Genomic DNA, 26,302 nt, shown 5'->3' on the forward strand with positions numbered 1-26,302 from the left:
GTATGTTATCTAACTTTGTATATTCCCTAATTTCGCGTAGGATAAAGTCCCAGTTCCAAGTGACCGATGCATGTAACTGCAATGCATACAACCTTTCTTATACTCATAACTGACTCCAAAAATAATGGCTTAATGACATCAGATAAAATTGTAAAACCACTATTCGAACATTCGTCTTGATCATTAGTTCTTTTACCTATATTAATGTACTATTCATGCATATTCTATAGTTCTTTCGGAAATAATGGTCATGATTTTCCTAAATTTCCTCCAGGTGGGATTTGCGAAGCACTTCGGACGCGACACGATGCTTCACTGTTGTAGTCACACTAAATTCAAAAAGAAGACTTATCAATTCATCCAGAAAATATGTCTTTAAGTACAACGAACGCTCTTTTATCATATCGAATGAGACGAAAGCTAATCCGTCTAGCATTACACAAGGTTGTTTGATATCCTTTGCTTCCTTCTATATACTCGCTAGGACTAATTGTTGGATTTTTCTCCTGCTAGATTGTGTCAAAAGGAAAAAGCATGCCAGTATATTAATACTATCTTAAAACGCAGCTCTCACTCGTTGATGAAAACAAGTCCAAAGTAAAACAAAACTGTTTCTTTTACATCAACAATAATACTCTGGTTTCGTTCAATAGAGATTCAAGCATTACTTTATAAATATGTCTACTCTTCCCGGAGAGAAATGCAAATACACAGCTTAGAATAGTGTCTCGCTGAGTTGCAGTTATTATATATAGCGTGTCCATAAAGTCTTTGCCACAGTTAACACTCGGGAACGGAGAAATTTATGTCAAAACGAGAAAACACGTATTTCACAATTTCAAAAGTATCACGTATTGAGTGAAACAAAATTTTCCCAGGGTCCCTTGGACGGTTCCAGATGGGGTCCAACTCAAAATGTTCAAATAGCAAGGGAGTCAAGTAGTATATCGTTTGAAAGTTATTCTCGAAAGATAGATGATGGAATAAGTTTTGATGCTGTATAGCAAACCTGTAAACAATGGCGGCACATCAAAATGTTAATACAGTTTGCCTTGAAAAGTCTTTCCTAGCTATCCCTAGAAATCGGAAATGGCTCAACAGATATCAAAACTGAAAAACACGTATAGAGGGAAACAAAGTTGCTCCAGGGTCCGTCGGAGGGTCCTAGACGGGATCCAACTCAAAATTTTCAAATGGCAAGGGGGGGGCAAGAAGTATGACCTGTCGCCATATGTTGACTATAAAGCATCAAAACTTATCCCATCATCTTTCTTTTGAAACTGGCTTTCAAATTATATACTACTTGAGCCCCTTTGCTATTGAAAAATTTTGAGTTGGACCCCGCCCGGGACCCTCCGAGGAACTCGGCCAATTTTTTTCCCTTAATACGTGGTACTTTTGAAATGATGAAATACGTGTTTTTTCGTTTTGTCATATATTTCACCGTTCCCAAGTTTTAGCGGTGGCAAAGGACTTTATGGACACCTTGTATATGTATATATATAAAATTTTTTTAAGTCGCTTTAGCGCAGAAAAGTTGCCTATGTTACGGATTAGAAAAAAACTTGAAATCGGTTAACACCTTCCGTTCGCACATCGGAGTTAAATTTTACCAAAAATGACGAAAATCTTGTGATTTTTAATTTCTTTTGTCTTATAAATAAATAATAGTTAATCGATTCCATGATTTATTTTCTGTAATATAAATTGTATAAAACTATAAAAAATAGTTATTGTATTTTTTAAATTCACAACATAACTGAAAATTAATTTCCAAAAAATAACATTTTTCATTTCTATAACAAAGTTTGGATTATTTCAGTTAAATGACTGGTTTAAAAAGCAAAATGAACATTTTAAAACCGTTCGTGCACCTTTTTTTATTTTTTTAATTGTACTAAAAATTTAAATAATTTCATCTGCAGCGCTTTGCCCATTCGTAAACCGGAATGACCCAGAACTCACCGCGAGGAGGTGGCTTCAGTTCGAGTTCCTCCCACACTCTTAGCAACCAACCATCCAATGCAGGTGTGTTTTACATATTTTTAGTAATCCTTGAATTTTGTAGGTGTTTCACTTGTTTTAGCAATGAAGATTCACTTTGAAATGAGATTTTTGGCTCAAGTGTGGCATAATAGCTCTGGATTGCAGAGTGCCGTGATACGTCCATCTCCTGACTGAGCACCACATACTTTGCCATCTGCTACTGTTACGAGTTTTACAAGTGCATCGACAGCTTGTGTGTGGCAAGGGAATCCTCATACAACTTCCCAATCGGGTACCATGCCAGTCTGTGTAAAGAGTCTGATTTCACCATCATTGATTCGACGCAACAATGGAGGAGAAGGTACATTGCAAGTCGACCAGTCAATCATTTCAGTATAAATTTTAGCACCCAAATTGAGTTTGGGTGGTATGAAGTTCGTGATTATCTTTCCTTTAGTTTTTGCCTGTCTTGCCTTTATTATTTGTCTAAGAGCATGTTCTCTAATATATATCTTTTCGTCCGTTATCACGTGCAAGAACAACTTTTCTGGATGGCCAAAAACGCGTTACTCTCAATTAAGGCCCTACTATCTGCCGAAGAGTTTCAGTTGGGTATCTTGGTTTAGCAACTGTCTCCAAAAGATGTTTCAAACCATCTGAAAAGGAGTGGCTTGTTTTGATTTTAAACCACAAAGGCACGTACGAACGCAATATAAAAGTATCAATTCCTTAAGATCTTTTGAGGGATTTTCAGTACTGATGTACAACCTAAGAATTCTGTTTGCGGTTGTCAGCTATCTTGAAAGCCACATAGGGCCAGGGTCTCGATAGGTTAAGTCTTTGGACATTCCCCTGCATTTACTGATCTTGAAATATCCAAAAGTTACTGGTGGTCTTTGCTGAGAATTTGACGGTCTATTTCAGGGATTATGCAGTCAACTCTTTCAAATTCAACTACAGGTAATCTTTCACAGCCATTAAGCAGTTGACCGATCGGTAAACTAAAGGTTTTAAGACCTGTTGTTTCCCCATCAACGTGTTGAAATAAGTGGCGGAGACACAGCTCATTAAAATGGAGTAGACATACAGCCCACTGTAACGGTCTACCTATATGAAGTTCAATTTGCCGAATTACACCATTCCTCCATCCTGCATTGGTAACAGTACCATCACAGCCAATAACATTTAATTCGTCCAAAGAAATGTCAACTTCAGTCAAGTAGGAAATTATGCTGGAAGCAATATCAGTAGAGGATCCCGATGATGGAGAAACGTGGCCAATATATTTAGACCCAGATTCTTTGACGATAGTGTAGTGCTCCTATTTTTGAAGTTTACGAAATAGCTTAGAATGACGTCCTTCAACTACCAAGGTATCATCTTTGCGCCCATCAAAGTATAGACCACGAAGCAAATTATGAGGTTAGCATTGCAAAGATCTCCTGATATGACTTTTCTCTCTCCGTATTTTATTTTTATCGGTCATGTGGGAATAGTCCGTGTCTGTCACCATTCCAATATCTTGTACAACGCTGCTTGCAATTGCAGCAGTAGCAATAGCAGTAGCAACAAACCTATCACTGTTTAGTGCCGTTGTCTTCAGTTTTATTTTCATTTGCCATTCTGACGGAGTTTTGGTGGGGATATCTGGGACGAACTCATCATTTTCACTTTCACAGAACTCGGAAGAGCCCGAACCGTCTTGTTGAATTTTGAACGGAAACAATCTGAAGGGTCGTTTTCAAAAATGGTTGATGAACTCGAAGGCGTATCATAAAAAACACGTTTATGTTTGTAGTTCCTGCTTCTCAGTCTTGAAGTTAGCCTTTTCGTTTCTTGAAGATTTATTGATCCAGATTTGCTCAAACCACACTTTCTTTGAAAATATATGAATCGTAACTCAAGGGCAGGTATATTCTTACACTTTTCACACTTGCACTTGATAGAAATTAAACATTCACAAAAATCTTCTGTCTTATCACACGTACAGTTCAAAATTATACGACCTTTGCATGCTGCCACATCAAATAACGGCAATGGTCTTTGTTTGATGTCTTCAATCTTGTTTGCAAATGTTGGTTTGTTCAAATCACGACCGTACGACTTTCTCAGTGTATAGTAACTGTCATGTACGTAACAACAGACTCCACGATCCTCTACTCAGTAACGGTAATAATGCATAGTCTATCATAAATGTTTTTTATTTCTGTTGCTACTATCCCAGCAACTTTTGAAAAGTTCACTTTTGCATTGTTTGTTTGTGGGTACGAATGTAATCTTTCGTGAAAACAACACCTAAGTACATATTCATATGTGGGCAGTTTAGCATATGTGGCAAATCTCTGGGATTACCAAAAAGAGGACACTCAAAGATTTGCCTGGTAATCATCTTCGAAGCTGCCATTGTAGCGCTACGAAAGATTCCCGCACGCAATGCAAGAAAAATACTAAGCACTATAATTCAAGATTATAAGGAAAAACTAATACAAATGTAATAGCACAGCTAACACTAAAGAGGACTTCAGCACTAAGTGAGGAAATGGCGAAGACGTGACGGAAACGGAATGCGTGTCAAAACTTGCAGCGTTCAGCATTCAGCAACAACGCTCGAAGACTATCAAAACCAAGCTATCTTGCAGAAGGGGAGAGGAAGTTCGATCAAATCCAGTAAATTGTCGGACTGCGGAGAAATATTTCCCTGTCAATCTGCTTGTTTATTAAAGCTATCATTTAACTCATATGTATCCTCGTCGCCATAAGTGCCTTTACATCGCAGTGACGGGTATGTGACCGCGCAATACTCCAAGGAAGGGATGGTTGTATAAGAATTTTTGATTAATTTTGAAGAGTTTTTATTTTGACTAGGGAATTAACATAGGTATAAGGAGTAAAGACACAGGTTTGAAGCATCAGTGCACGAAAAGATTCGTATTCTCAGTTTTTCTATTTATTCCTTTATATGTTAAGTTAAACACCACAATATGTATCACTGATATCGCAGATCGTATTATTTTGTAAAATCTTGTCTGTAACCTATTGTCAAAACATTCATCTCAAGACATGACGTAGAGAAAAGAGAAAGAGATAAGACATCTGTAATATATGTATAATTACTCAATAAGTAATTATAAGTAAATTAGACTCAATAAGTAATTGTAGAAATTAGTTAAAGGACACGTAAGAGAGCGAAAAGGAGGTCTCGAAGTCTGAACTTTTTAGAAACGTCCTAGATAGGTGAAAATATAGTTAAAAATTGCAAAAGGTATCATGTAATTTATCTTTCTTTTCTTATATCCTAGTATACTTTTTTCTTTCACATCCAAACATCTCTATTCAGAATTACGAGATAAAGGTGAAGAGAGAAACATTTCCATCTCAAGAATTATATCAGAAAAAAATCTTTTGACTTAGGCTAGATTCGAACTCGTAACCCTTGAATCCATAAGTCTGCGCTCTACCGATTGAACTAGCAATTGCTGTTGCAAAAGCCTGATTTCTACAACTATCGGTTGCTGAATGGTGTGTATTAACGAAATTGGCAGAGATAATTGATTCATATAGCTATTGCAATAATAATAATAATAATAATAATAATAATAATAATAATAATAATAATAATAATAATAATAATAATAATAATAATAATAAAGAAGAAGATGATGATGAACAGAATTTAAAAAGTCGCATTGTTAAAAGTTTGGTGTGCGAAGTTAGTCCTATATGATATTTTATTAATAATATATAATAAATAAAAGCGTGGTTTATTCGTGCGTGCTACTCAAACTGCGCAACTCATAAGGGTTGTACGCGTATGGTACAGTAGCCTTGCGTCCTCCAACCGTGAAGAAAGATTCGGTTTGAACCTATACGTGTCCTAAGAGGAAGGAGGAGATTCAAAGAAAGAAAAGTGGTTTAGAAATTATGCAAAAATAGAATATCTCACGAGGTGGGGTGATATAGAGTTCAGCGTGTCTTCCAGCTGTGACTCTATACAAGATATGCATCTACGACGTAACGTGGAACCCGAACCACACGACTCCTGACGGGAATCGAAACCCATATCACCTCCAGCTCTATCATGGGAGAAACAGGGACATGAAAAAATTATCGAAAATAAACGATATTAATGTTAAATCCATAGCTTTCGAGGTCCTAAAAATTCCTAATTGAAACATATGAGTGTCTATTCAATAGTTTTCGGGGTCGCTGAAGTGAGTAATGACACTCCCCATACCATAAAAGCCCAAGTTTTTATTCTTCGTTAGCTGCAAGTTAATTCATTTGCTCCTGCTGGAAATGGATTCGTACTATTTCATTCCGATTCAAATATGTATTCTACTGGGAAAACTAATCTCAAATATATCTTTGAAATATAAACCTATTCTTCCCGTGCAACGCCGGGTATTTCAATTAGTAAATAAATAATATAAGAAACAATGAGTATATTTAATGGAAACAGACATATGTATTTTTGAATGCTGTATATGAATTGCTAATTCATACTTTATCTAGTAGAAAATGGTGCATCCATTATATATTCTGAAGCAATAGAGAGAACTATTGGGGGTGTATTTTATTTATCTACTGTCAAATTTAGTGTGGAATAATTTCAAATAATTTATTTCGAAACTATCGAGACGAGACTGAGACCGGTATTTGTCGGTTGAAAGGAGACTAATACTGTAAATAGTCTCGTATTGTCTCGTTTTGATACTAGTCCTATTGTCTCGTTTTGATGAGCATACTCAAAAGACTATTTCGGTAAACGTATATGGATGTGACAATAATATTTATCCATTACGTGTAATTGATGTTAGCGAACAATGTGATTTACATGTTGATCTGTTATACTTGACTCACGAAGATGGTCGAAAACATTATTGTTTAATTCGAGAATTTTCACGTTTAGTTCATAGTCAATTAACGAGATATAATTGTAAACCATATATCTGTCGACGATGTTTTCAATTCTTCAATACACAAATTAAATTAGATAATCATTTGGAGCTATGTACAAAGCATAAAGTATCATGAATCGAAATTCCTAATTTTGGTGAAATACTTAAATTTAATAAAATTGTGAGCACTTTAAAATTTGATGCAATAATTATAGCAGATTTTGAAAGCATTTTGAAACCAATTAGCGGTTCTGATAATAATCCTGATATATCGTATAGGCGTCCTATTCAGCATCATGAGCCATGCAGTTTTGCGTACAAAGTGTGCTGGAGTGATAATACACCAACGAAACCTGTACTTTATAGACGAAAAAATGACGATGATCGATCTGCATCTGATGAATTTTTGTTTCGCATAGAAAATGAATTATATAATATTATTCAACGGATTCACGACTAAAAAGAAATGTATGCATTGACATTTGAAGAAGAGAAAATATATATGAAAACCACTGAATATCCTCTATGTTGTAAGAAATTTACATATGAAAATTACAAAGTTAAACACCACAGCCACCTGACAGGTAAATATATTAGTCCTTTATGTAATAATTGCAACTTACAAGTAAAACGACAACATAATTTCGTGCCTATATTCTTTCACAATTTATCATTATATGACAGTTATTTGTTTGTAAAAAAATTAGGGTGTATGCCTGGAAAGATCAATGTAATACCACAAACTGAAGAACGATATATATCATTTTCAAAATATTTCACTTTTGGCAATCAAATGTAGAGCTTCGCTTTTTAGACATGTATCAATTTCTGCCATATATTCTGGAGGCTCTGTCATCAAAATTGGTAGCGGATCAAATGAAATTTACTACATCTTCCTTTGGGGTTGATAAAATTGATTTAATCACTCGTAAGGGGGTATTTCCTTACGAAAATATTACATCACTTAATAAATTTGAAGAAGAGGACTTACCCCCGAAGGAAGCGTTTCATAATACTTTAACTGGTGCAATAAGTAATGAAGATTATTCGTACGCTCTCGCAGTATGGTATAGATTTGATTGCAAAACACTGGGTGATTATCATGACCACTATTTATTAAGAGATGTATTACTTACTGCTGATATTTTCAATAATTTTCGAGATGAGTGTATGCTAACGGGTCAGATCGATCCAGCACACATGTTTACAACACCTGGATTAGCATGGAATGCTATGTTAAAATTTACTAATATTGAACTTGAATTGCTTTCAGACATAGATATGTATATGTTTTAGATTTGAATATTCGTGGGGGAATCACACAGTGTTGCCAAAGATATGCAAATAGTATTGAAAATGATTCTCGAATTGCGTATTTTGACTTAAATAATTTGTATGGATTTGCAATGGCGGATTATTTACCATATGGAGGATTTCATTGGGAGACGTATCCTAAACAATATACTGTAGGAGATATCTTAAGTTGGTGTATAGATAAGGAAGAAGGGTGTTTTCTTGAAATAGGTTTGATATATCCAAAACATTTACATGAGATACATAGTGATTTTCCGATGGCGCCCGAAAAGAAAAATAGAAAGTTAATGTTAACCCTAGATAATAAATCCCATTATGTGGTTCACTACCGACTTTTACAATTTTACATTTTACAAGGTCTTAAACTTACAAAAATTCATAAAATTTTATGGTTTAAACAGGCTCAATGGTTAAAATCATATATTGAACCTAACATAAAATTACGAGCACAAGACACTACATCCTTTGGTAAAGATTTTTATAAACTTATGAATAACTCACCCTACGCTAAAACAATGGAAAATGTAAGAAATAGGGTTGACATTCAATTGGTATCCGATCGACTGAAAGCTCAAAAACTTTTAGCATCACCTCGCTTAAAATGTAGAGTTATTTATAACGAGGATTTGGTAATGTTTAACATGGAGCGTGCCAAAATTAAGTTAAACAAACCTATTTATATTGGTGTTGCAATTTTAGAATTATCCAAACTTGTAATGTATAACTTTCATTACAATGTAATGAAAGCAAAATATGGTAATAACATCAAAATTATGCACACAGATACAGACAGTTTCATTTACCAGATATTTACACATAATTTATACAATGATATGAAAGAAATGTCTGATTATTTTGATACTTCTAATTATCCGGAAAATCATGCTTTATATAGCACAAAAAATAAGCAAGTATTAGATAAAATGAAAGATGAAGTATGGGGACTCCCCATTATAGAATATGTTGGGTTACGTGTTAAAGTATATGCAATTCGCACTAAATCTGATAAAGAAATAAAAAAAATAAGGGTATAAGAAAAAATGTAACACGTATGATTTCTATCGAAGATTTTAAGGATTGCTTAAACAATAATCGAACTATTAGAAAGAAACAAGCACAGTTTCAATCTGACGAACATGAAATCTTTACAGTATCTGTTAATAAAATTGCTTTAGATCCTCATGATGATAAGCGATGTATTCTTAATTGTAACACCCATACATTGCCATAGGGACATTATCAGTTACCATTGAAATATTGTGATAAGTGTAAAATGTAAAATAATTTTTTAAAGAAAGTTTTTCAATCGAAGCAGCATAATGATAATCAATGTAAAATATGTAAATAATATTTTAGGAGAAATATATAGAAATGATGTCTTATCAGGATGAAAGAAAAAAATATTGTAAATGAATTACATAAATCTGCTAGAAAACACTATGCTAGAATTCCTGTTATTACCAAAGGTATTCACGATTTATGGCAAGCAGATCTTGTAGAAATGAATAGTGGGAAATTAAAAGGTCTAGCAAAAATTAATAAAAATTACAAATATTTATTAACTGTCATAGATACATTTAGTAAAAAAGCATGGGCGGTGCCTGTGAAAGAAAAAACTGGTGAACATGTTGCCAAAGGTTTTGAGTCGATTTTAAAGCAAAATCAGATAAGTCCTAATTATCTTCAGACGGATAGAGGGAAAGAATTCTACAACACATACTTTACTCAATTAATGAAAAAATATAATATTAAGCATTATTCTACATATACTGAAATAAAAGCTAGTATTGTCGAAATATTTAACAAAAATTGCGTAATTTAATGTGGAAACACTTTACTTTACAAGGTAATTATAAATGGCTCGATATATTACCAGAATTACTAAAACAATATAATCATACTAAACATAGCACTATCAAAATGAGACCTGCAGATGTAACCAGAAAACATGAACAGGTTTTATTATCAACCGTGTATTGTAAAAAATTTGTTTCCTTTAAAGGAAAACCAAAATTTAGAGTGAATAATTATGTTAGAATAAGTAAGGCGAACAAGCAATTTCAAAAAGAATTTACTCGTAATTGGACGACTGAAATCTTTCAAATAGCTGAAGTATTCCTGACAAATACACCGACCTACCACTTAAAAGATAACAAGCAACAACCTATACAGGGCCGTTTTTATGAACAGGAATTAATGAAAACCAAATATCCTCATACGTATTTGATTGAAAAAGGTTTGCGGAAAAAAATAATAAAGCCTATGTGAAATGGTTAGGTCTGCCAAAATTGAAAATTCTTGGATTGATTTAAAACATACTATACTGTAAAAAAAAGAAAAGTCAAGAATTTATAGGTGAAGCATGTTGTCACAAGTATTTCTTGTAGATTTTATAAGTTCAAAAACTGAATTTTATATTTTAAATTCTAGCAACACTGTAAATTTTCGTTGTTTAGTTAAATTGTCATCATCATCACGAGGTTTATCAGTATCACAAGTAAAAAGTATATTAAATCAAATTTGTTCTTCCACAAAAGCTGTGTTTTTATGTAAAGGAGAAAAGAAACCAAAATATTTAAAAACGCTACTTAAAATAAATGTAATATATCTGAAATAGAGATGGAATGGAAAATTCCTTTTACATGTATGGTAGCAGGTCCTACAGGCTGTGGAAAATCATATTTTGTTAAAACATTTCTTGACCATTATAGTAAGTTATTTAAAAATATTGTATGGTGTTATGGTGAATGGCAACCATTGTATGATACTCTTTCAAACTGTACGTTTAAAGAAGGTTTACCTCAAAATAATGAATTTCAAGCACACAGGGTCCACATCTTATCATTATTGATGATTTAATGCGTGAGTGTGACCATCGGATTGTAGATATTTTTACTAAGGGTAGCCATCATAGAAATATAAGTGTAATATTTATAACACAGAATACTTTTCATCAACAGAAAGGAATGCGGTATATTTCCTTAAATTGTCATTATATTGTTTGTTTTAAAAATCCTAGAGACCAAGCTCAAATTAATTATCTGGCACGACAATTGTATCCAGGTAATACAAAATTTATTCAAGAAGCATATCAAGATGCAACTCGAATTGCACATGGCTATTTACTTTTTGATTTAAAACAAAATACTCCTGATGAGCAGCGAGTTGGAACAAATATATTTCCAACAGATTCTGTTAATTATGTTTATGTGCCTGTAAAAAAAACAATTGCAATATTCTAAAAACTATTTGTGCTTTAATAGCCGTTAAAACTGATTAGTAAGGAAAATGCACATTTGTTAAAACTTTTAGCAAAGTCAAAACCGAGAGCACGTAAGGCAATTTTACAAAATGCAGATTCTGATTTAATTCGCTCTATTTGTGCATGTTCCTAAAACGTATTACAGAGAAATGTTCCATTAAATAAAACAGAGATAAATAAGCTAAAAATATAAAAAGGAACTGAGATATTTGGTGAAAAAAGGTCGATCATTAAAATAAAAGAATAAACGAATCATTATACAAAAAGGTGGTTTTCTTACTGCATTGCTTGCACCTATTTTAGGAGGTATACTATCTAGTTTAATTAAATAATTTTGCAAAACGCACAAAAACTTATTTTAATCTCGCCAGAAAAATTACATCATTATCAAACGATATCTAATCTTGATGATGAATTGAAAAAAAATTAAATAATAAAAGTTTAAATGCAGAAGAAAAATGGACAAGATATAAAGAAGTCTTACAAAAATATTTAAATATTATTCAAAAACCGGCAGCAGTTACACCAACAGCAACTCCTACTACTACTACTACGGAGGAAGAAGAAGAGGATGATGAGGAGGAGGATGATGATGAAATAATATCTACTCTCCCTGAAATTTGTAAACGTAAAGCGAGGCCTTTATTGCGTAAATTGAAAAAAAATCCAAATATTGAATGGGATGATAATGGAAATGTGAATATTAATAATAAATTAATTCCAGGTGCAAATATAGTGGATTTGATATCCGATTTTGATAGATGTCGTAAAAAAAATATTTTCAGTTGCCGGCTGGAAACCTTTAGCTACATTATTACGCCAATATACCCTTAGAGTACATTGGTAATCCTCAACGAATAGATTATATTAGAAAACTAACAGAAGACGAAGAGGACGAAGAGGATGGTCCTCCACCCCGTAAACGCAAATGGTGTACTTATAAGCAATAATAATAATATTCTATTGTAATCTATTGATATTTTTAAGTATATAGAAAGAAAGAAAGATGAATGAGCCATACCTTAATTATTACACACATCAAGCAGGAGGTGATTATAACGTGTATAAAGGTACAGCATATCAAGAAGGTTATAGCATTGGTAGTTTACTAGGAGGTTTATTTCGTACTTTATTTCCTTTATTAAAACAAGGTGCAAAAACTGTTGGTAAAGAATTGATACGTACAGGAATTAATGTAGCAGGAGATGTACTAGATAATAATAGACCTATTGAAGAGTTTTTGCATGATCGATGGCAAGAAGCTAAAACAAATTTAAAAAATAAAGCTTAAAATAAGTTAAATCAGGTGTTGGAAGGATCTGGAAGAAGAAAAAGAAAGAAAGTTCATTTTAGTTTTGGTGGTGTGAAACGAATAAAAAGATCCAAAGATGTTTTTGATTGATTGATTTGTGGAGCAAAGTGATAGTTTTGATAGCAATAGTTCTGTGAAATATTTTCCTCAAAATACTCTTGCTTGTTATACTACTAAATTATATCATCCTATTGTACTGGAGAAGGGAATGTGGGAAACAGCTTTTGTTGAAGTACATTATACAAGTTCATTTCAGAATGTTTCCAAATATACAAATAATATTTATTACCGTCTCATGAATACAAAAAAACTGGTACATAACTAAAATCTTACCAGGACACTATTATAATGTTGATGATATTCTATCTCAAATTAATCATATTATCAAATAATTATCAAATTAATCATGATATATTAAATTTACAATTAAAAGTCAAAGCATCAGTGAAACGAATTGAGGTTAACAGAGTAATAAAAGATCAAGAGAAGCATATAGAAGTACGCCTATCTCCTGAACTAGCCAGAATACTAGGTTTTGATCATATTCAACAAGAAGTTATTGCAGTTGTTCATCATGCTCGTTATCCACCTGATTTACAAAAAGCGCTACCTACACTTATGTATATTTACAGTGATATTGTAGAACCACAAATGGTGGGTGACACCATAGCTCCATTGTTACGTATTATAAATACAAATATTACAGAGCATGGTATTAATAATGTACATATTTTTGATAATCCTCATTATGTGCCAGTGCAACGTAAACAATTTGATCAAATTATTATTGATTTAAGAGATAGTACAGGTAATCCACTTCCTTTCCAATATGGCAGTGTATGGGTAAAATTACATTTTGGTAGACGTAATACGGTATTGTAAATTTTACCATGTGTGAATATTAATAGTAAGAAACGAAAATGCAGTGTGAGTGTATGAAATCAGAATTAGATTTATTTGCTGGTTTAACCACTCAAACCAGTATTATAGGTAATAAAATAGTTCCATATAAGCCTGTGGCTTCAATAGCTGATAATGCACCAATAGAATTTGTAGTCCTCGGTCATGGGGTTGACTATATTGACTTACCGCACACAATGTTATATGTTAAAGGTAAAATTACTAAATCAGATGGTTCTAATTTAACTTCTGCCGATAAGAAAATCGGCCCTGTAAATGATTTTCTCAATGCAATGTTCAGTGAAGTGCAGTTGTATTTAACTAATCAACTTATTTCCTACTCTTCACATACATATCCATATCGATCGTATATTGAAAAACTAATAAATTATAATGCTGAAGATAAAACAGCGCATCTTCAAACATCCATGTGGTTTAAAGATACTGCAGGGCATATGGACAGTGTGGCCGATGCTAATGTAGGATTTAAACAACGTTTTCTTCTCACTGCTTTAAGTCAGTCATTTGAATTATTGGGTTATATTCATGCTGATATTTTCAATCAGGAGAAATTTTTACTGAATGGTGTACAATTGCGTATTAAACTAATTCCAGTTAGACCTACATTTTGTCTAATGGGTGACGCAGATGCTGATGGAAAAGTTGTAATTACAGATGCAACATTGCTTGTGAAAATGGTTGATGTATCACCAGCAGTTAAAATAGCACAAAATAAAGTATTACAAAATCCTAAATTTAGAATAAAATATCCTATAAAAAAGTGCAGGTGAAGACAGAAACTCTGCCACAAGGAATTATGGATAGTACACTTCCAGATCTGTTTTCAGGCATAGTGCCTAAACGTATCATTATTGATTTTGTTACTAATACTGCTTTCAAAGGTACTTATCAAACAAATCCATTCAATTTTCAACATTTTAGTATGACGTTTTTTACACTGTATATTGATGGAACTCCAGCGCCCTTCAAACTATTACAACCGGATTTTGATAATAATCTATATGTACAAGCATATTCTACGTTATTTAAGGTTCAGGTATTTATTATTCTAAACTAGGTAATAATATTTCACGTGCTGAATATCCTAATGGTTATACTCTACTGGTGTTTGATTTAACTCCTGATTCAAGCGCAAGTGCTGCATTTCATACTAGTCCTCCATTTCACACTTCCCATTCTCATGTTACGAAAAACTTATTTTCGGACACGACTCCTTCAGTACCTAGGTGAAAATACGCCGCCCGCTGGCTGAGCAGCAAGCAGCTGGCTGCAGCGAGAACTAGCGACACACAGCGGAATGCTCGCGCACCTCCACCACAGGTATGGCCAAGGACAACCGGTTACGAGTATCTCACGAACATATTGCTATTTTAAAACAGATATTTAATTAACAAACATTTTACATACTTTTATTTTTCGACTAAACGCAACAATAACAAAATTCGACTAATTAACCGCGTATAATGAAAAACATATCTATTCCCAAGTGCAAAGCTATCACAAAAACACATAAATCATATTATGTAAATGACTCTGACAATGTTAGCAATACTTATGGGCCCAAACATGTACATCAATGGAAACAAAAGTAGATATACGGAAGAGTACAAAGAATGGACAATGATGAAATAAACTAAAGAAGAAATTTAATCGTACACTGAACTATCGCTCGCTATCGCGGATGGTCAAATTGCGATGGAAAACTGTTTGATAATACCTGACATCAACAAATATCTCCACCAATCGTGTCTCGCGACATCTCAGTCGGAAAATTCAAGTTCAAATATTAAATGGTTAATACATGTCAATTTTGAAAGTTGGGAGGGGGTGGTGAAAAACTTTAAAAAAATATTCTTGAAGAAAACAATAGAGTCATAGCTAGAGAAGAAAGACAGTGGGGCGCCAAAGGAAAATATAGGGGTCTAGTCAAAACTCCCACAGGCAAAATCCCGACACTCAAGAAATGTCAAAACGCCCACAAAATCGGTCACAGCTCCCACACACATGTGCAAAATGCCCCACACGTCGAAATCGTCATACTTCCCATAGAAATGGACAAAAATTCCACATGTCAAAATTGTCATAACTCCCACTCAATTACAGTAATTCACATGTAGGTAACATTCATTGTAATTTCTGCAAATCATTTTCATCTTCTGTCATCAGAGGAAATATGCTGCAATGTGTAAACGTCATTTCTTCCTTCATTGTATAATCAGGCAGCACATAGTCATAATATAGATGTAAACAGCCTTTGAACGTAAGCATTAGGTTATTTTAGTTTGGAAGAAAACAGAAGACAGGGTGACTAATTATGTCCATATGTATTTTGATGCACACTATGCTGAAATTATTTTCGACAACTTATAAACAATTTTCGAGTCCTAGCCGAGTCAAGTGGAAATGCCGTAAAACTGCCCACCAGGAAATTCAAAATATTCGAAGGACTTTTAAGTGTTTTGAGAGAAAATGAAGTTACTTAACATTCCTTTGTAGCCAATCTGAACTTAACTAAAAAAATCTAGATAATTGAAAATTATATTAAATTTTATGCTGGTACGAAACTTGAAAATAAATATTTAGTCCTCGTTCACCTGAAATAATTGTTGAAAAATACGAAATACAAAATATATAAAAAATGATTAATAATTCCTGAACCACCCGACCGATCTTGATCAAATTTTCAACATATATAAGGTTTGGGCCCGGATTGGCTTTAATCATTTTTCTCTCACGATGCTATTTATGAGAGGGGCAGGGAAAGATGTATATATATGTAAAAATGATTGAAAACGTCAGATATTAGTGTGGAATTCATACTTTTGGAGGTCGCTGAGACGAACAGTGACAATTCTGATGCCTTTAAAACCCAAATTCAATCTCCAGCAGACTCGTAGAGAGGGGATGGCTACATGTAAAAATAATCGAAAATGACCTATATTAGTGTTGAATTCATAGTTTCTGAGGTCCAAGTTCTAGTGCCCTTCATTTTCAAAATATAACGTTTTATTCTCGCTTGAAAATCGAGCATTCTGCTGGTGCAAAGCATTTTTGGGAGCAGAAAACAACAAAGATTTCCAAATACTGTATTATGGAGTGTTTATTTTATATTCATTTGTCTATGTTCTACACAACCTCTGCGAGCAAGCATTTTCAGTTTTAAAATATTTCAAGAACAAAGCACGATTAGATTAACTAATTCACATCTATAATTCAGTAAGGGTTGTTTGGACGTATGTACAAGCGGCTTCCGTTTCTGTGATATTCTCAAGCCCCGTATTTGTATAAGTGCTATTCTGTGCTTGAGCACAGGACGATAGAATTTAGGGGGCGGCATTTTTTAAAAATTCACAATAAAATAATATTTGCAACCCGCAGAGTTCGGCGCAAGCGCGAGAAAATATGGTCATGTGCTTCATTCGCTCAAATTATAGTAGTTACTAGTTAACTAGCTTATTAAATTATTTTTAAAAAATCATCCTTTCCACCCCCACTCCGAGGGATGAGGATGAACTTGAACATCATGAAAACATACTTAAACTCGGCGACCTCGAAAGCTATGAATTCAACACTAATATCTGTCGTTTTCGATTACTTTTAAAATCTTTCCCTCGCCCTGGGGAGTGGAGTATGACCATGAAGTGGAATGTTTTAAAACTGTAACTATTCATCTCATCGACTACAAAACTGTAAATTCAACTCTAATATATGTCGTTTTGAGGGAAACGAGGCGGCAAACTTTGTGCGAGGGGCGGCAAATTATTTAGAGCTAGGGGCGCACAATATATAAATACGGGCATTTTGTAAGCAACATTGAAGCTCAAAAATCTCATTAATCTTATAGGTATGTTAAACGTATATGTCTATTAATTAATATGCTCAATTTCATTGTGCTAGCGTACTTGGTATTACCTGTGGGTGGTATTCCCAATCTTGAAAGTGTTGATTAAAGCAGTTTTAAAGTATTCTGTTTTGGAAGCAGGCGTGAACTGAGACCGGGTTGAGCTCTCTTACCTAAGATTGAAATTTTAGTCGGTACTTTCCGTAGATGCTTTAATTTTTGTTTTTCTTTTTACTTTTTTCTCTCTTTATTTATTCTTCTTCTTTCTTTTTGTTTGCTCTATTTTAGACCTCTAGCTATCAAGATAATGAATGTGGTAGTGAGGACCTAGATATTAATGATATTCTTCGATTCCCCAGTCAGGGTAGTTGGCCGCATAGATCCATCTCATGACGTCCTGAATATCAACCAATTGGCAATCAATTTGAGTTTTAGTCCTATATTTTTTATGAATGTACTTGTTTATACAATCTAAGTATATTTATGAAACGAGACATTACGTCATGTTATTTTGCAATATCTTAGTTTAAATCCGATATAATAAATATAGCAACCTACAAAATTACACATTTTACAAGCTTCTAATATATTTTATTCTTTTCTTTCTATATAACGTTGCATTATGCAAAAAAATATGGTCACAAACTGGTCATCATCACAATTTGCTTTAAAATTTAAGGTGTAATTTATTAATACTACGTATTTATTTATTTATCCGAATTCAGGTTTTCTTAGGGCCCGACCCTCAAATGAGCAAGATATGAAGGCTAATTATGGATCTGTTACGAAGCACTAGCATTCGGTGAATGAATTATTGCTCTCGTCATAATGTAATGAATGTAATAAATGATTCTCGGAATCAATTTTTGTTAGGAGTCACAAGTATTTCAGTCTCGACTTAAAGCTTCGGTCACATATTTGTACGTCACTTACATCGAGTGAAGGCAACCACAGACCAATTTTGGCTGGTAGCTTTCCTGCCATAGAACTGACATGGGATAGTCAACAGAATACCCCATCATCGCAATAGTTGTAATAATAATAAAAACTTGGAATAGTTCGTTCAGTCTTCTTTTTACCTTGGCTTATTAACTGCAAACCATTTCTTTCTGAGAATATATTTTTGGTCAAGTATTTAAAAACATTTTCTCCAAAAACAAGAAAGGACAAGTGGAGAGAAAAAGAGGGAAATAAAAAACTATGGAGTGCGAAAGGGTAATACGCGAGCATGAATGAAATTGCATTTCTCAACATAGTAGCATATGTATGTATTTCAAGTGTACTTTTTTTCTCAACTTTGAGTCTGTTCCCCCTCAAATTTACGTTCTTTTTTGTTTGTTTGCCTGTTTTGTTTAATTTGTAAGCAACCACATTCCAGTTCCCTTACTTTTGAGCAACAACATTCAGTCGATAGTTTTCTAAATTTTAAGTACTTTTATTTATTTTCGTTTCTAAAGAATTTGAATATAAATGTACTGGTAGAAGACCAAAAATGAGATCAAAAGAATTAAATAATAAACAATGAGCAGGAGTCCAACGGGACATTCCAGGAGCGCCTGAACACTTACCACAAAACCATTGAGATCAACGCTCAAATGCCAGATTACAAACTTCTATTATTATTGAGTAACCTATTTCTAAACCTGCTAATTGAGGCCATTAGTTGCAACATTCATTATATTTTAATTAGGTGATTCACACCTAAAAATAGACCTTCATCTTTCGGCAAGAAGCGACGTCTCCATTATCCAGTTTTCATTTAATAACTACATGAACGGTTTTCTCCAATATGCTACAATAGACAAAAAGAAGTTAATTCAGCAGCCGTACTTAATATGATAAAACGTTACTCTGCACTCGAGAGGTTGGCAGTAATTCAAATCCCAATTATAGCATCTTGACTCTGGTTTACCTGTTTACTGCAGTTCTACCGGCGGGATGCTTGGATGTTTCCTCAGAGTAAGACACTATTCAAGTACTTCGTCATCCCTTAGATCTACGTCAGTCAGCCTAAATATATTAAATAAGAGAAAAACATAAAGAAGATGTATTACGTCATCACATAACTCAAAGTCGCTTATTAAAATATACATTAAATTCCGAGTAACTGAAAATGTTTGATAAAAACAGAGATAACTGTAACAATGATTAAAATGTTATATCAAAAAAGATTACTTTGTTTGAAAGTTATTTTAGGCTACGTCCAGCACCTGTAATAAAATAGAATTTCCATATGCAATTACATGGTACACTTCTTTCTAAACCGAAACTATTTTATTATTATTATTATCATTATTATTATTATTATTATTATTATTATTATTATTATTATTATTATTATTATTATTATTATTATTACATTTCGATGTTTATCCAGCTGTTTGTTATTAAATATCTTATGTTCACTTTTACTTTTTCTCACTAGGGTAATTTTAGAGCATGACAGTAAAAAATTAATTTTCTTCGGTTTGACATATATTTTAAACATGGCGTTGTTTGACAACACAGTGATTGACGTTCATTTTCGAACTAGATAGGTAGGTTTCTTGGATTCTCTCCCCATCGGCAAGATCTCGCAATAGCGCTTTCGATTATTCTGAAAAAAAAAATGATAGTAGATACGTGCTTTCTCTTTTACCGCCTAGGAAAGCTGTGTGTATGTTATTTGTAATTCGTGTGTTTATTTTATGCAACTCATTCGAACTGCATGATTTAATTGAAAAGGAAATGCGTAAAACAAAATAGGAGTAATGATGGTGCTTTATCAGACTCCAGCGTGAAGAGTAAACACATGTAAAAAAATTACGATTTTCATATAGTTATGAGTTAACTATATGTGAGACTAGATTGTTGGGACTTACAAACTGCCGAATTTATTTTACACTTGAGGAATTTTTAGGAAAAATAATGATCTTGGATTGGTTGAATTGGAACGTATCATTCCTTGCAGCACCGAGGCTACATGAGACATGGATCTACAGCTTCACATGTTGTAAGATCTACTTGAATTCCTCACCGGGATTCGAACTCAGATTCTCCCGCAGAACATGCAGAAAATTTAAAATGCATTAGCTATGATTAATCGTATTGTGTAAAAGTTCTAAAATACAGCAAATCAATTCTAAAGAATATGATGAGCCCCAAAGTGACCTACATGAACAGGCCCTAAAGTGCAGTAACCCTGAAATATCTTGTGACACTAAAAACAAGTATTGAATTTCGTAGTTTGTAGCAGAACTTTATATAACCCGAGGAAGGGATACGATTTCACAATTGATAGGGAGAATGCTATTCTAGACGATATTCTTCAGCTCTAACGTTTTTCGTCAGACAGGTGACAAGAAGGATGATTTAACCCGATTCACTTGTGTTGCTGTATGTTCTCAATTAGAAGAGAGCAATATTCGACCACTGATAAGCTAAATACCTCACCGGAAGGTTGATAATTACGCGTAGCAAGCTCATTAACACATGCAATGTCAGTTCGGCTGTCATATAGTTTAAATAAAATTTTCTTAATTTCCATTGGTATTAATAAATCAAAATACGTATTTGTTCTTCTTAGACCCTCTGTATTTATTTACTTATTTATTTATTTTTATGAGTTGAAGTACATTAAGAATATTTTATAATAAACCATGCTAAAGACAAAGATTATCAACTATGTTCTCATATTTGACAGGCTCGGTGGGAAACGATGTTAAGCGTCATTTTTAACTTTCCAGTAAATTGATAAATAAATTTTAATTTTACATGCAATGCAATGCAATTACACATAGTACTAAACAACTTTACCTGCATATGTAAGTACTAAATTTAAACTACCTACTTACTGTTCTGTGATCCGATTCCATTCCCATTTCACCTACTAATTCAATTTCACCAGAGAGGGAGGCAGCGGCTCAGTGGTAGAACGTTCACTTCTGATCCATGGAGTGTTGGGTTAGATTCCAGTTCGCGCCAAGTGAACTTTGTGGTGAACAAACATCATGCGCTTGGCTTTTCTCGGGTTCTTCCATTTTCTCCCACCTTCCTCATTCCACGATTTCCTCATTTCTCATCATCACCGTCTCCTTTAGCCTATTCGACATAATCGCAAAATGTAAAACCTGAAGATTTCATTTCATTTTCATTTATTTTAAATTTCCCCAGAAGTGGCGCTTACCACTGTCTTCCTCCGACCCACTCATTTGTTAACCACAGACAAAAACTAAGTGGTCAGTACGTTGCAGGAGACCTTAGCTTGGAAACGAATCAATCTTTTTGTGTATGATTCTGGCCACTACATTATAAAAATACACTCGAGAATTCTACCTCTACGGAGTTTCAACCCATCATAATTAGTTATTCTGTAAGGACGATACGGTGTCTCAGTGGTAGAGCGCTTACCTCTGGCGCATGGGGTCCCAGGTTCTATCCCCGGTCAAGTAACTTTGTGGTAGCCAACATCGTTTCTGCGGTTTTCTCGGGGTACTCCCGTTTCCAAGCATATTTTGATCCATCAATTCCATCATCATTCACTTGCTGTCCATTTCTCTTAACCTAAAGAAAATAATCGTGGGATGTTAAACTGAAATATTTATTAGTTGTTCTGTGGATTAGCTAACAATTCATGGTAATAAACAATAATTTATGATTGAATGAGACATGGGTATCACTGTTAAATTCACCATTATCTATTAATGAATTGAGCCCATTAACGAACTCGGCCGAGAAAACCGTTCTACCTGTCTACTGCAAACAAAAAAAATCAGAAATTCACTTTCGCTCGAGAGTTGGAGTAACGGTCTTCTAATATTACAGTTTTATATGTCCTACTTGCGTGATCATAATATGACATATATAGATCTATAATCTATTAGAGTTTGTGCAGCCTTTTCCTTATTAATTTATAAAATGTATTTTTGTAAAGTGACACAACAGACCGGAAAATTCACAGTAGTGGATATCTCCAAAACACAATCACTTTTTGTGCTGCAAAAATATGTGGGAGTGAATCCACCCTCATACAGGAACTCTCATGGACCATCCTTTGCTCCCAATATTATAGTAAACTCTTTATAATGGGCAGAAGTTATTCTCAGTGTATATGTATTTAGCACAGAAAGCAGTTTATGTATTTTGAAAATAACCCTCAATGACCAATATACATTAACATGTAAATCTCCATACCATCTTCCTCCACCAAGATACATAACATGCTTTGCTAACTGTCACTCAAACTTAGGAGAATTTGAGTGGGAGTTGGAACGCAAAGTCGTCGGTCGTGTTCGAGCTATCTGTGTGTAATGATTAACACTATAAGTCCTCTTTTTACCTTTTGGACTTGGTGCAAGCGAAAACTCACTGCTCCTGCAAATTATCAGAAAGTACGTACCACAACCTACGTCCTCGCAGTATGAAGGATTGTCAGATTCAATGTTACATGATTACGCCGGTAACGTATACATTTAAATGATCATATTTCAATCTCTAAACTATCTAAATTACATATTTCTATAAGTGCTTTAGTTAAGTAATCTCACATGCATATCAAAACCCAATAAGAAATACATTGACATTTTAAAAACAGGACGTGAAAATATTATTTATACGGTCGTGAAAATATTAAATAAAGTCTGTTTTCTTTTCTTAAGTCCTTTTTTTCTCTACTTAAAGATTGATTAAACCAAAAATACGTAAATTTAACTTTCGGCACAAGTGGCTTATTCACAAAATAATATGTGCAATGAAGCTTACTTTTTAATTTTTACTTTTATTAACAAATTCGTTGTAGGCGTGCTGGCTATATAAATGATCTTAGATTTTAATACAATTGAAGAAATATAACTCTCACAAGAGATAATTAACTGAATATTCCTGTCGCTGTCTCAGAACAAAATTGGCACTTTACTTACAATTCAAACCAAGTAGGCTTCCACAAGACGACGTGCTCCATGAAGGTGTGTGTCCGAACAGTCCTCCAATAGGAGTTTGGTATCCCCCGTAGATTCTCTGCAATTTAAGACCACTAACAAGTGTGCTCTGCCTGATGACCAAGAAAGATACTTTCCTCTTTGTGCAATCACAAATGACATATTCGAAACCATTAATATAGAAAGAAACGAATAACATAGCAATATACTTTATTGGATTACCTCTAATTACATATACTGCTCCACAATATTTTTCTTTTTAATATATTGAATATGATTGTAATACGACTCTCTTTCGCATCTTAATGATATTAAAAGTTTCGAATACATGTTTTATTCTTGATTATGAAATGTATTATAAACGCATAATATTGTTACTAAAATAAATATTTTTTAAAAGCAAGTGAATTTTAACCTTCTCACTGATATATCATGAGATTCTTTCTTCGTGCGCTCCATTTTTCGTTTTTTCTGAAATTAAGAAAATGGGAAAATTAATTCTAGGTATAATCAACATCACAACGATCAAAATTAAAATCAGAATATGAGGTTGCTGTTAAGTAAGGTTCTTTATGTTTAATTTTAAGAGTAAAAATTACATGACGGATTCAACTTGGGATCATTTGGCTTTAAACTATAGAAACGAGACTCAAAGGTATACAAAGTTAGAATTACAAATTCCAAATTGAACTACAAATTACAGAAATGAGCTCCTCCGTAGCTAAGCGGTTAGCATACGCGCCTTTGGCGTGGGAGACCCGGGTTCGATTCCCGGCGGGAGCCCACGTGGTTCGGATTCCACGTTAATCGGTAGGTCCACGTCTCATATAGCCTCGCTGCTGAAACGGAAGTTAAACTAAAAATAAATTAATCAATACAAATTACAAAATGTATTATTAGCGGCAGTTTCAAGTTTCTGAAAATCTACTTCTTTTCTTGCAGCCTTGGACCACAAAATGTATTTCCTTTTTATACTTTATTCTGTTCAAGCACAATACAATGAATCTCAAATTTCAAGTTTAACTCCCAAAAGTCGTTCCAAGAAACAAGCTTTCTCATTCCATTGTAAGAAAGAAGAATGTTAAAGGTTTTCCGATTTTCTAAAATATCGGAAAAAAATATATACTGTAAGTACGAATATATCCCCACCTTTCAGAAATAATATATATACAGGTGGCGGCAGTGCGAAGCTCAAAAGTGGCGTTCTGTTTCCAAAGCTTAACCTTTTTAGGCTTTATAGTAACTTCTGTTACCACGACGTAGTATCGTATTTGATCGCTTATTTAGGTTCTATAACAAATATTTAAGCCGGTTTTTTTTATTGGTCAGGTCTAGGATGGACCAAGGAACACCTCAGATGCGTTTTGAAACCGGATGGTGAACTTGGCGACGCCAAGTGGGGGCGGAGGGGCGTGAATTTTTTCATAAAACAAATTTCAGAAATTTTTCACGCCTTTAATTTTCAAGATATCAGATTGAAACTTTGCATACTGATTGCGTGCACCATTAGGTATTTCTCATTCTTTTTGAGATCCCTATGTGAAACCAGGGTCGGGTACGAGGGGCTCAATTGTTTTTCGGAGGGGTCAGAAGCGGTGAGTTTTTCTGAAAAATTTCCGATTGTCTAGATTGTTCCGGTTGATGTGTACGATACGGACATGTAGTGGTACTGTTAGAAAGAGCTCGTTATACTGAAGAAAGTGACGTTTGAACCATGACTCTACCCAGGCCCGGGCCAGAAGGGCGCAAAAATTTCGATTTTTTTCCAACAAGTCTCCCAGTTTTTTTCGTTTCCAGTGTATAATACGGACAAGCGAATGATACCATTGGAAAGTATCCTCTATCCTTAAGAAACAAGGTATGAACCTTGATCCTACGACAGATATTAAGGAAGCAGTAGTTGTTTGAGTGAAAGTCTCAGGTTAACTCAAAAAATGGAAATCCTGAAAGGTTTAAACATTTCTATGTATTTATTTATAGTTTCGTATCTCAATCTACTACTTATGTAGCATGAATACAAATGAATATCAAGCTGTTCGGTGAAACTATCTTTTTTCTTTTCAAAATACTTGTTAAATACCGAGTAAACAATCTGATATTTTAAAAAAAAATTAAATTAAACGGCTAACTGTAAGCAACTATACTATTACTTCAATACAACACAGGTTCTTGGTATCGTAGAGTTTGTTGCCAGAGTACATTAAACTTCAGTTTCTATTCTGTACGTTATCTTGTTCGTCAACCTTATGTTCTACGCAATCCATTAAAACAACCGTAATATCATTTTACTACTTTGGAAATTTGTTGAATTTTATAACTTAAAACTATACTTGCTGAATAAATCATAACTAACCTTTGTTCTCTTCCCTCCTGTCTCTCCTTCGCTCGTCGCAGCCGCTTCTGAATTATCGTCTCCACTTTTTCTTTGTAACTGTGCCGCAAGTTTTTTCTACGGATTCCGTGGAAAGAAGAATAAGTGTTATACTTGAGTCTGTGTGTATTATTTTGACATTCTAACATCTGCAAATCTCTGAGATCTAAACTAGTTATAACCAGAAAATGTAAAAAAAGCAACTAAAGAATTTTGCAGCAATTAACGTAATCATGCCTGTTTGCCTCTAAACAGGGCCGTAACTTGTGGGGGCAGGGAAGGCAACTGCCCCTTCAGGGAAGCTTCCCGCCGTTCGAGGGGCTTAGTTTAAGACAACTTTTTATTCCATATACTGTAATACATGTAATTATAAATGAAGCATCAAACAGGTTCACTACATTACATACACAAAACAGCACACAACAGGTAGATAAAACAAAAATGTGTCGTGAACCCACTTCAGTAAAAAATGTCTATATTAT

This window comes from Thermobia domestica, chromosome 4 (genome assembly GCF_964235325.1).
Source record: "Thermobia domestica chromosome 4, izTheDome1.hap1.1, whole genome shotgun sequence".
NCBI classification, from domain to species: domain Eukaryota; kingdom Metazoa; phylum Arthropoda; class Insecta; order Zygentoma; family Lepismatidae; genus Thermobia; species Thermobia domestica.